The sequence below is a fragment of the Symphalangus syndactylus genome, chromosome 12 (assembly GCF_028878055.3).
Source record: "Symphalangus syndactylus isolate Jambi chromosome 12, NHGRI_mSymSyn1-v2.1_pri, whole genome shotgun sequence".
In the NCBI taxonomy this organism is placed as follows: domain Eukaryota; kingdom Metazoa; phylum Chordata; class Mammalia; order Primates; family Hylobatidae; genus Symphalangus; species Symphalangus syndactylus.
In genome coordinates, this window is record NC_072441.2 from 41,403,845 (window position 1) to 41,417,140 (window position 13,296).

The window sequence follows — 13,296 nt, forward strand, 5'->3', positions numbered from 1 at the left end:
GGACTTCAGCCCCCAGAAGTGGTTCTTTTTTTTTTTTTTTTTTTTTTTGAGAGGGAGTCTTGCTCTGTCACCCAGGCTGGAGTGCAGTGGCGCGATTTTGGCTCACTGCAAGCTCCGCCTCCCGGGTTCACGCCATTCTCCCGCCTCAGCCTCTCCGAGTAGCTGGGACTACAGGCGCCCGCCACCATGCCCAGCTAATTTTTTGTATTTTTAGTAGAGACGGGGTTTCACCGTGGTCTCGATCTCCTGACCTCGTGATCCGCCCGCCTCGGCCTCCCAAAGTGCTGGGATTACAAGCGTGAGCCACTGCGCCTGGCCCAGAAGTGATTCTTTAATCTGAGGCATCATTTTGGACTTCTAGGTTCCAGAGGTGTGAGAATAAATTTTTGTTCTTTGAAGCCAGCAAGGTTGTGGTAACTTGCTGACCTATTGGGCAGCATCATAGTGGCTTTCTTCGGCTCAGAGCAAGGAGAAGTTGTGCTGACTAAACTAAACTAGTTCTCTAATTACTTGCATGCTTACTGTATATTAGCAGAAGTGGCTACAATTTCAAAAATGCTTTCGCTCCATGGCTTTCACTTTGGAGGTTAGAGGCATGGCAGCCTGGGAGGGCAGTTGAATTAGACTGGATTTTGTAACTGCTTTTAGCACAATATCATGTGAACAGAAGGCTACAGCTTATGCACTCATCACCCTCCCCTTCTGGAGACTCAAAACTAGTGGATTCAACTGGTCCTGCCCTTCTCAGAAGGTGATTAGAAACTATGCCAGGAAACCATAGCTCAGAAACCCACTCATCCAATTGCTTTTAGCAGTTGCTGAACACTTGCCTCGTAAGAGCCTGTCTAGAGGCCCCTTCCTTCTCTCACACCAGTAGGAGGCATCCTGGTGGGGACAAAAGTGGTGAGGGAAGCAGCGCTGAGGATCAGTGCTGGACTCCTGCTTGTCTGGTCTGTCCTCTGCCCCTACTGACAAGAAAGAAAATGGAAAGGAAGGCTGGTGCCAGAACAACTTCTTAGTGCCACTGCAAAGAGCAATCTGACTGGTAGTGGGGAAGTGATTAAGAGGTGGTGAAAGGGGGACTAGTAGAAATTTTCCTCCTGTGACTGACCCATAAATTTTGGAAACCCTGGTGATCACCCCTATTAAAAAGGCAAAAATATGGGCCACAGAGAGGTTATTCCAAGTTCATTCTGAGACACCGGGGCAGTGCTGGAAAATAAACTTCTGACTCCTGATTCCTGCTCGACGATACCACTCTGGGAGAACCACGTTACCCCTCGCCTGTCATTCCATTCATAAATATAAGCAGACGAGTCCACCTCCAGAACTCCTTTGCCTGCTCCTCCCCCTTTAATGAAAGCGTCCATCCCAAACTAGAGGGCAGGAGCAAATATGTTAGACAGGGAGAGCGTTCAGAGACTGTGCAAGAAGGCGAAGGAGACAAAAGGAATAGGTAGAAAAAAAACAGAGAAACATCTGGAAAAAATACCAGAGCTCATTATGATGATAACAGCTCCCAGAAAGTTCCCAGTTTAAGATTTCTAGGGGTTCTCTTTTCCTTATCTATTGTACACATGCCCCCAAAAGCAAAGCAGACCTCCTTGCCCTGGCACCTCCCCACAACCATGCATCACTCCCAACTGCTTTATAATCTTCCTAAAACTACCTTTCCATTTTTAATATTTATTTACCTCTAAAATGCAGACATCCTAGACTGCCTTCTAATGATTTAAGATTGAATAATTAGGTAATAGACATATCTGAAAACAGATAAGATGCAGTTTCTTTCTTTGAGGAAATGGTCAGGCGAACCTGCTCTGGGCTGTTTTTAAACGAGACAGCCCCTCTCTACGGGGTTTTAAACACATCCTTTGCCCTCTTCAGCCAGTGCTTGTTAACATCCTGCAGCATTGAAACTGCCCATATTTAGATCAAACATCCAAGTAAAAATTTGAAGGAATGGAGGCTAATTCAAGAATGTAAGATCCATTAAACTATGCAAGTATGCATGAACTGGAAAAAGTGGATCCCATACATAGTGCTATAGCCCTTAGCTGTTAGCAGGTGTGAGTCAGTCAGTTGTACAATTCATTTGTCTACCTAATTGCACTGAAGATAGGCTTTTACTTTGCCTATAACATCTCTAATGAGTAGGTTTTCAGTTCGATCTAACTAATTAATTCTTGTTAACTTCCTTTGCATTGCTGTTCTTTTAATTTAACCAGAGACAGCCCAGAGTTGCTACTAGTGTTTAGTCTCAACTAGATTACCCCAATTCATTAAGGGCTGTAATTGTTGGTCATACCCTTCCAAGTGGTCATTACAACCTCTGGCTTGCATATTGAATAACAGCAATTTCCTGACTCCAACAGACTCTTATGTGAGGAAGGAAAAAATGCTAATAAAGAAAGAATAAATGATTCTCGACTCCATTCAGGGCTGTGTAGATTTCTTTTGCAGCAGAAATTGTACCGAGGTGGTAAAACGGGCTTCTTGCAGGCCCCCTACCTCCACCCTGAGCGAAAACAATAAGAACCAAGTGAAGCATTCCCTGCTACTGTGATTACAGCATCCGTAAAAGTGATTATATGGCTGCTGTAATCAACTTCAATGAAAGCTGCCTGTTAGAGCTTCAATAATTACTCATTTCTGTTAACAGCTTGCTTTCAGTTTAGCACTTTGAGGCCAAGGGGAAAAAAAACAACAAAAAAAACTTAGGGCATTTTAATAAAGGATCCCACTCACATGGTATTTTTTGGGGGTAAGCGCTTGTGTGTGGGCAAAAAAAAAAAAAATGCACATGTAAGTTTTTTGTCCCCTTCTCAATAGCAGGGCCCCTTTCATTTTAAGCTTAGATTCTATTTAACCAGCAAAAGCACAAGTTCATACAGGGTTCAATCATGTACTGAATGTTTACTGAAGGAGGCACAATAGTTTAAATAAAGTGGTGGTTTTAAATATTTTACCCATTTCTTTAAACAAATTGCCAATCCTTAAAGTCTGTGCTAAACACATTTCAAAAGCAAAATACCACAAAGATCTCTCAATAAAACCTCTGCATGGAGTGTTTCGTTTGCTCTCCTACACTTTCCCCTTCCCTCTTGCTTTGGATGCATTTTATTATTTATTTTTTTAAGAGAGGGCAAGTTTGGGAGAATAAAGTTTGTTTTAAGTCCCTCAAATATTTCCTCTAAATGGTTTCTTTGGAGGAGATCAAGCAAAATAAGAGATTATCATAAGCCCAGCAACATCAATCATTCAGGTAGTCAAGTTTGGGGGGCTCTGAGCAAAGTGTGGTTATGTAGGTAGAGAAATGGTTAAGACCCACTAGAACGTGAGTCATACATGACTCACCACTCTCACTTTCAGCATTTCTGAGAGACAAACAAGATGCATAAACATAATTAAAAAACAACGATAGAGACCTTGTTTTCATCAAAGATAGACAGCAAGACTACTAATGTACAAAAATTCTTTGAGCTCAGTTACCATCCAATAAACCTAATCTCCCTTCCTTCTTCCCAAAACCAACACCCCAAAAAGAAAATACCAAAAATCTTAAAAGAAAGTTGGATCTTATTATATTTCCTTGCCCTCAAAGTTCAGATAATTTGGAAAATCTTCAAAATTTGCATGTAGTTTCATACTAAACCAAAACTTTTTTTTTCTCCACAACATATAACATTCAAAACATATCAAATTCAAATTCTGGTGCCTTTAAAATTTGCTTAGAGAGAACAAAAATACTACATGTTATTGTATTTTATTTTTCTCAAATGGCTAAAGGATTAGTGAGGAAAGTCCACTAACACTTTGAACACCGTGACATGAAAATACAGTTATGTGTTGCAGAATGAGGTTTTGGCCAACAACAGAACACATTTATGATGGTGGTCTCATAAAGTTATAATATTGTATTTTTATTATACTTTTTCTCTGTTTAAATACATAAATACTTACCATTGTTTTACTATAACAATATACATACCCATGCGTTACCATTGTGTGCCTACTATATTCAGCACAGTAACATGCTGTACAGGTTTGTAAGCTAGGAACAATAGGATAAACATTGGCTAGGTGTGTACTAGGCTATACCATCTAGGTTTGTGTAAGTACATTCTATGATGTTTGAACAATGACAGAATCATCTAAGGATGAATTTCTCAGAATGTATCACCACCGTTAAAAGACGCATGGCTATATAATTAAAATTCCTTAATAAAATAAATGTGTTTTATTAATAGTAATAATACTATCAATTTTGATTTTACTTAACATTTTCTTTAAAGGGTCAAATTTCACCTATATTAAAATTTCACTGCATTGTAACATACAGCACATAGCAAGAGGATAGCTTGTCTAGGAAACAAACATTCCTCAGTAGTATGTATCCATATCCAATACATGAAAAAGATTCCATATTTCTGGGATTTACTGATTTAATAGAGCGAGGAAACATGTTTTCATTAATTTTCCTCATAGTTGTTCTACTGGGACATTTGAAATGGGTTTTCATCTAAACTGTGTCTTTCTGAATGGCACACTCCCTTTATTTTCACATTGCACCCACTTCTGGTTTTGTTTCAGAGTGTAGTGTCCTCCATAGGACCAGGTATCATTATCAGTGCTCATGGTTCTGTTGCTGTTGCCCTCCTCACTGATGTCTGGCTGTATGTAGATGATAGGGGTGGGATGAGGTGGTGAGTATGAACAAGCTGGGGCCTGGTATCCAAGGTGAGGGGAGTGGAGTAGCCAGAGAGATTTTTCCCCATTGGTAGTTTAAGGAAATTGTTGCAATAGGACTCCTGGGTCTCTGCCATTAGAAAGGATATGAGACTCCAAACCCAAGTTTGTCATGCTAATCCTTTCTTTCTTTATTTCCTTCCATATTGCCAGCCCATGACTGTCTCATTCTAATTTGAATTGTTCTATTGCAGTAGATATTTTTCTATTCATCTATAAAGAGGAAAAGACAAAGCTACATATTTGGGATTCAAATCAAAAATGGACAGTCCTTTTTCAGATACTTAAAATTTTCGAGAAATAAGAATGTAACTAGTATTACTAGAGCTTTATGACTATTTTTATTTGCACTTATCTATGTAAAGTTACAATTTAAACATAAAATAAAGAACTTAGATTTTTTATTAGCCCCTCTATAAAATGTACAACATGTGAAATATAAGACAATTGGCCAGGCGCAGTGGCTCACGCCTGTAATCCCAGCACTTTGGGAGGCCAAGGCGGGTGGATCACGAGGTCAGGAGTTCGAGACCAGCCTGGCCAACATGGTGTGGAACCCCGTCTCTACTAAAAATACAAAAATTAGCCAAGCATGGTGGCACACGCCTATAATCCCAGCTACTCTGGAGGCTAAGGCAGGAGAATTGCTTGAACCCAGGAGGCAGAGGTTGCAGTGAGCCAAGATCGCGCCACTGCACCCCAGCCTGGGTGACAGAGCAAGACTCTGTCTCAAAAAAAAAAAGAAAGAAATATACGATATCAGGGTCATTGAGGAGGATTTGACTGGTTTTATCTTCTTTAGCTTTCCATTTAAAACAGCAAGTTTCCACCGAAAAATTGCAAGGGTTGCCACTAGGTTTCTACCTTGGAGGTTAAGGTTAGCATGTCGTATTCTGCAGATTTTTATATTCTCTGAGTGAGAGAAAAAAAGATGAGCCCTTGAAGCCAAAAGTAAGCAGGGATTTGCCAGAGTGGTTCTTCCACGAAGATTTTTATACCATGGGTTGGATCTTGTGGTTTCTAGTTTGATTCTTCTGGTTTCTAAACCCCAGTGCCTCTGGCCTCCTTTATTTAAGTGAAATAGTACCACTCAGGTATGTATAATAAATGACCAATATTGATGAGATTCAGGTCTTTTAAGCCAAGGTATCAAAGAAGACAAGTAAATTGGTAATGTTCTGACATTTTTATTCTTAAGACATGAAGATCGGCTTTAAACCTTTTAGCAGGAAGAAATGATTAAGAAAGACAGGCTCTGTAGGTACTAAGAGAAAGTGGTATATTAGTGTTGTAGCTTCTGGCTACCTTATCAAATTACAGCATTAGATAAGCTTCCACCTCCCAGTTGCCCACTCCCCCAAATACCAGGATTCCACAGTTGTTGGAAGCCAGGGGTGGGGAAGAAACTCTCCAAAGATTTCAAGAGAGAATCTATTCACGATTAGTCATTTTACTTGCAAACTGAAGGCACTGGAGTAAATAGCATAATCCTTGCTTAGAGGCAAAATAATATCTTTTTGATATCTCTCTGATCCTTATTACTGCCTTGAGAATTGGTGACTTACAGGTGCTCCCAGTTTGGAGCTCCTATCGCAGTGCTTTGTGCTTCTAAAATGCTTCTAATAAATATTTGCTGCATTTGGGTGTTACCGACTTTTTTTTTTAACATTAATCAGAACACCTACTATAGAAAGAAATACCTTATGTGGAATGTTTTTCTACTAGACACTCAAATTTTCAAAAGAAGAAATTAGAATTTAAAATAATTTCCCTTGGTTTTATTGTTTTATTTGTCTTTACTTATTTTTTAATTGACGATAAAAACTGTATATATTTATTGTGTACAATATGATGTTTTGAATATGTGTACATTGTGGAATGGCTAAATCGAGCTAATCAACATATCCATTACCTCGCATACTTACCATTTTGTGTGCGTATGTGGTGAGAACACTTAAAATCTACTCTCTTAGCAATGTTCAGCTATACAATACAGTGTTATTAACTAGAGTCACCTTCTTGTACAACAGATCCCTTAAACTGATTTTTCCTGTCTTACAGAAACTTCGTATCCTCTGACGAGTATCTCTCTAATCTGCTCCGCCCCCTCCTGCCCCACCACCACTGCTCATCTGGTAACCACCCTTCTACTCTCTGCTTCTATGAATTCACCTTTAGATTCCACATAAAAGTGAGAGCATGTGATGTTTGCCTTTTTGTGCCTAGCTTATTTCACTTAATGTAATGTCCTCCACATGCATCTATGTTGTCACAAATGACAGGGTTTCTTTCCTTTTTTAAGGCTGAAGAGTATTCCATTGTGTATATTTACCACATTTTCTTTATCCTTTCATGCATTGATTTTGTAGCTAGGCTATTGTGAATAATACTTCGATGAACATGGGAGTGCAGACTATCTCTCCAACATACTGATTTTATTTCCTTTTGGTATAGATCCAGTAAGTGGGATTGCTGGATTGTATGGTAGTTCTATTTTTAAAAATGTTTTAAATTGTAAATTGGCAATTTAAAATTGTATATATTTATGGTGTACAAAGTGATGTTATGTTTTATTAATGCAATGCAGAATAATTAAATCAAGCTGGTCAAATAATTAACTTTTTTTAGTGAGAACATTTGAAATTACTCTCAACAATTTTGAAACATAGAATACTCTATTATTAGCTATATTCATCATGCTGTTCAATAGATCTCAAAAAATTTCTTTTAATTTTTTGAGAAACCTCCATACTGTTTTTCGTAATGGCTATACTAATTTACATTCCCACCAGCAGCATGCAAGGGTTCTCTTTTCTCCACATCCTTGCCAACACTTATCATTCGTCTTTTTAATAATAGCCATTCTAACAGGTATGAGGTAATATCTCACTGTAGTTTTTTTTTTTTTTTGAGAAGGAGTCTTGCTCTTTCACCCAGGATGGAGTGCAGTGGTGCGATCTCGGCTCACTGCAGACTCCACCCCCCGGGATTCACGCCACTCTCCTGCCTCAGCCTCCCGCATAGCTGGGGCTACAGGCGCCCACCACCTCGCCCGGCTAATTTTTTGTATTTTTAATAGAGACGGGGTTTCACCGTGTTAGCCAGGATGGTCTTGATCTCCTGACCTCGTGGTCCGCCCACCTCGGCCTCCCAAAGTGCTGGGATTACAGGCGTGAGCCACCGCGCCCGGCCCCTCACTGTAGTTTTAATTTGCATTACCCTAATGATTTCAGTATAGCATTTTAAAATATAGCTATTGGCCATATATGTCTTCTTTTGAGAAGTGTCTTTTCAGGTTCTTTGCCCATTTTTAAATTGGATTATTTGCTTTTTTGCTATTGAGTTGTTTGAGTTCCTTATATGTTTTGGATATTAACTTCTTATCTGATATATGGTTTACAAATGTTTTCTCCTATTCTGTATGACTGTCTTTTCACCCTATTGATTGTTTCCTTTGCTGTGAAAATATTTTTAGTTTGATGTAATCCCATTTCTCTATTTTTGCTTTTGTTGCACATGCTTTTGGGGTCATAACCAAAAAGTATTGCCCAGACCAACAGCATGGAGCTTTTCTTCCATGTTTTATTTTAGTAGTTTTACAGTTTCAGATCTTATATTTAAGCCTTTAATCCATTTTGAGTTTATTTTTCTATCTAGTGTGAGATAATAATTTGATTTTATTCTTCCACATGTGGATATCCAGTTTTCCCAACACCGTTATTGAAGAGACTGTCCTTTCACCATTGTATGTTCTTGGTGACATTGTCAAAAATCCATTGACCAGTGTGAATTTATTTATGGACTTTCTATTTGGTTCCATTGGTCTAGCTGTCTATTTTTATGACAATGCCATGCTGTTTTGATTACTATGGCCTTGCAGTAGATTTTAAAATCAGGTAGTGTGATGCTTCCTGCTTTGTTCTTTTTGCTCAGGATTACTTTGGCTATTTGGAGTCTTTTATGATTCCATATGAATTTTACAACTGTTTTTTCTAGTTCTGTGAAAAACAAATTTGGAATTTTGATAGGGATTGCCTTAAATCTATAGATCACTTTGGGTAATATGGACATTTTAACAATATTAATTCTTCTGATCCTTGAACACAGGGCTATTCTTCCATTTATTTGTGTCTTCTTCAATTTCTTTGGTCAATGTTTCATAGTTTTCAGTGTACATGTCTTTTACCTCCTTGGTTTAAGTTATTCCTAAATTTTTTGTCTTTCTGATGCTTTGTAAATGGGATTGTTGTATTGATTTCTTTTTCAGATAGTTTGTTGTTAGCATATAGAAACACCACTGATTTCTGTATGCTGATTTTGAATCTTGAAGTTTTACTGAGTTCTCTTACTAGTTTTAACAGTTTTTTGGTGGGGTCTTTAGGGTTTTTAATACTTAAGATCATATCTTCTGAAAAGAGATAATTTAATTTCTTCCTTTCCGATTTGGGTGTCTTTTATTTCTTTATCTCACCTGCTTGCCTTGCCTAGGCCTTCTAGTATTATGTTCCCTTTCGTTTTGGACGGGCAGTAGAGTCCAGGCCTCAACAATCTATAGAGGGAATGACAAATGTCTGTTATAAAGTCACACTTTGTTTTAACATTATCTAATTTTTATCATGGCATTGTTAAGTATCCAGAACTGACTTTTTCTTAAAAGTTTTGTTCAGAATTCCTAAAAATAACTATTACATTGCTCCTACTTCACTGAAAAAAATTATTTGGTCAGTACTGTATTTGTTATGGGAATCTTCCTACAATTCAAGATGTTACTGTTACTATTAAAGCTTAAGACTGAGATCTAATGGTGAAGACTGAAAGAATACCTGGATAGGCTGGGCGCGGTGGCTCACGCCTGTCCCTTTGGGTGGCTGAGGTGGGTGGATCACGAGGTCAGGAGTTTGAGATGAGCCTGGCTAACACAGTGAAGCCCTGTCTCTACTAAAAATACAAAAATTAGCTGGGCATGGTGGTGTGCACCTGTAATCCCGGCTACTCGGGAGGCTGAGGCAGAAGAATTGCTTGAATCTACAAGGCAGAAGTTTCAGTGAGCCGAGATCATGCCACTGTACTCCAGCCTGGGCAACAGAGTAAGACTCTGTCTTAAAAAAAAAAAAAAAAAGGAATACCTGCATGATGGTGTTGATAAGAGAGTAACAAAGTGGACACTCTCATATCCTGTTGATGAAAGTGTAAATTGGTACAACTTTTTTTGGAGGGTGATTAGGCAGAATCTATCAAAATTTAAAATAAGCATCTATATTGAACCAACATTTCACTCTCTAAAAATTATTTTACAAAAGAAACTGTACAAGCATATAAGTAAATGTATAAAAGAATGCTCATTATAACATTATTTGTATTATAAAAACATGAAGGCAACCCAAATTTTATCAATAGGAGAATAGTTAAAATATATTATGGCACAGCCATGGCATATAATGTAGTCATAAAAATGAATGAGAATGATGTGGGAAGATGCACACAATATACTCATGAATAAAGAAAGAAAAGTAACTTAAAGAATAGAATGTAGTTTGTTTCCACTGTTAGTTTGAAATATATACATGTGTATTGACAAAAGCCTAGAAGGACATAAGCTTACCTTTCCAATGACACCTGCGAAGTGGGTATGGAAAATCTGAGGAGTAAATTTCACTTTTGAATTTATAACCTTGAATTACTTTATATTAAGTAGTTTTGTTTATTTTCAAAAATGTTTTTAGAATTTAATGAATAAATTTACTGGGAACCTATAGTTTTAAACTCTCTAAAATAATTTGCCATAGGACATTCCATTTTAAGTAATAAAGAAATTAGCTAATAATTAAAATAAAGGACATTTTGATGATTGGATTCCAGATTAAAATGAGAAATATAAGACATTTGAATATCAGAACACAGTCCATCTAGAAAACATAAAAGTCATGTTTTTAATAATGATTTATCACTCATTATTGATGAAAACAATCATATTTTTATCAATGATTTATCAAATCACAATCAATTTATGCACGTAGATTGCCTCCTGGGGTTAAACAAGCAGAAATTCACTTAGGTTATCTTTATAAAGAGGGTTTATTTGGGGAGGCTAAACAAACTGGAATTTAAACTGGGATTATAGAAATTGAGTTTCTGGAGACAGGCTTTTGTCCTCTGCTGTGTCAGAGTGCATTTGTTTGGAAGTAAGAAAAAACCAATGAAACTGGCTTAAACAATAAAGGAGACTGAGAGGTTTAACTTAAAATAAAAAAGAAAAAATATAAGACGCAAATCTACAATTTCATGAGACTTGATCCAGCAGGTCCAAAATACCATCAAAACCCAGTTTCCTTTTTTCTGTGTCTCTGCTATTCCTTCCATAGTATCAGCGTCATTCTAAGGTTAGCTAATTTTGTGATGCCAAAATGGTTACCAGTAGCTCTCAGAAATATACTTTCCTATGTGAGCTGGGAAGAGAGAGAGTATCTTTTCTAGCATTCCTGATGGAAGTCTTGATATGCAGTACGATTGCTTGAATAACATCAACAACCTTGAGCCAATCCTGTGGCCAGTTGACATATGAGTTTGTTGGCTTAGCCTGGGTCACCGTTTTGCCCTGGTAAAACATGGTGGCGTGGGTGGAATCACATACTCAAAATCACAGGCGCCAAACGAAAACTGGAGTTTCTGAAGAGAGAACTAATGCAGGGGAGGCAGACTAGGAGTGTTCACTGAGGTCTCCCAAAGCATCTCTGCTTTTCCTCAGCCATCTGCTCCATTTCCCTGTCTCCACTGGCCTGTTTCTCCTGTTTATAATAATTTCCATTCCTTTATAACTTGAATTTATACTTGGCAATCATGGCCTCTCTCTGCTCACATCCCACTTCCACTTATCAAACTATGACTTTTCAGTTTAAGCTCTCATAGGGATGGAAAATTATTTTTGTCCTTTAAACTCTGTCGGACTAAAACAGAAAGTCCTACAGAGGGATGGAAAATTATTTTTATCTCTTAATTCATATCTCAGAACTGAGATTCTGATAGGTCCAGCTCATCTTTTTAAACAGGCCCCATGTATTGGCCAGCTTGAGGATCGGTTGTCTTGAATTAGTCATCCACTCCTGTTCACATAATCTTTTTTTTTTTTTTTTTTTTGAGACAGAGTCTTTCTCTTGTCACCCAAGCCGTAGTGCAGTGGTGTGATCTCAGCTCACTACAAGCTCCACCTCCTGGGTTCACGCCATTCTCCTGCCTCAGCCTCCAAAGTAGCTGGAACTACAGGCTCCTGCCACCATGCCCGGCTAATTTTTTGTATTTTTAGTAGAGACAGGGTTTCACTGTGTTAGCCAGGATGGTCTCGATCTCCGGACCTCGTGATCCATCTGCCTTGGCCTCCCAAAGTGCTGGGATGACAAGTGTGAGCCACGGAGCCCAGCCTTTCCCGTTCCTATAATCTTTAAAAGAGGGGTGGGGTTTAGGGGAGTCTAGCCACATGATCCAAAGCATAGCAGCCTGGATGAGTGTCTTAGTCCATTAGTGCCACTATAACAAAATACCTGAGATTGCTAATTTATAAAGAGCAAAAATTTATTTCTCACAGTTTTGGAAGCTGGAAGTCCAGTCATGGTGCCAGCAGATTCAGTGGTTGATCTCTGCTTTCAAGATGGCAGCTTACTGTAGCATCCTCTGGAGGGGACAAACACTGTGTCATCACATGGCTGAACGGCAGAAGGGCAAAAAGGCCTAGCCAGCACCCTCCAGCCCTTTTATAAGGCACTAATCCATTCATGAGGGAGGAGTCTTCCTGACCTAATCACCTCCTAAAGGTCGCACCTGTCAGTACTATTGTATTAGGATTTAGTTTCAACATGAATTTTGGAGGAACACAAACATTCAAACTACATCAAGCATCTATGGGGCAGGGCATTCCCTGTGGACAGGAACATTGATGAGGCACACCAAATCAAAGGTTGGGCAATCAAACGATGCTCCTTCTCACCTCTTGCTATACAGGTATATGTCTATTTAAAAAGCAACCATGGGCTGGGCGCAGTGGCTCACGCCTGTAATCCCAGCACTTTGGGAGGCCGAGGGGGGTGGATCACGAGGTCAGGAGATCGAGACCATCCTGGCTAACATGGTGAAACCCCGTCTCTACTAAAAATACAAAAAAATTAGCTGGTCGCGGTGGCGGGCACCTGTAGTCCCAGCTACTCGGGAGGCTGAGGCAGGAGAATGGTGTGAACCTGGGAGGCGGAGCTTGCAGTGAGCCGAGATCGCGCCACTGCACTCTGGCCTGGGAGAAAGAGCAAGACTCCGTCTCAAAAAAAAAAAAAAAAAAGCAAAAGCAACCATATTTTACATAAAAAGTATAATTTTACTCTTCGAGTTTCTTCCATAGCCTATATCATATTTGTTTGCATATATTTAATTAGGAAAAAAATCGTCTTTTGAAAGTAGGGTTGATTTTTGGAAATAGCTTGAAGTAATTTAGAGACATTTCTAATTAAGGATAATGAAGATAGGTATTATAAATTTGTCAAAAGTGAGGTGTGACTATAAAAAAGA

The 13,296-nt window shown here is 38.7% G+C and overlaps 1 long non-coding RNA gene across 1 annotated transcript in view; it reads left to right on the plus strand.

Moving 5' to 3' along the window:
- LOC134734623 (uncharacterized) overlaps nucleotides 1–6,862 on the plus strand; it is a 75,548-nt gene extending 68,686 nt beyond the window's left edge. Inside the window, exon 3 of the long non-coding RNA XR_010117753.1 lies at nucleotides 6,811–6,862. This is a non-coding gene — a long non-coding RNA (uncharacterized lncRNA). The remainder of the gene's footprint in view (nucleotides 1–6,810) is intronic.
- The last annotated feature ends 6,434 nt before the right edge of the window (nucleotides 6,863–13,296 follow it).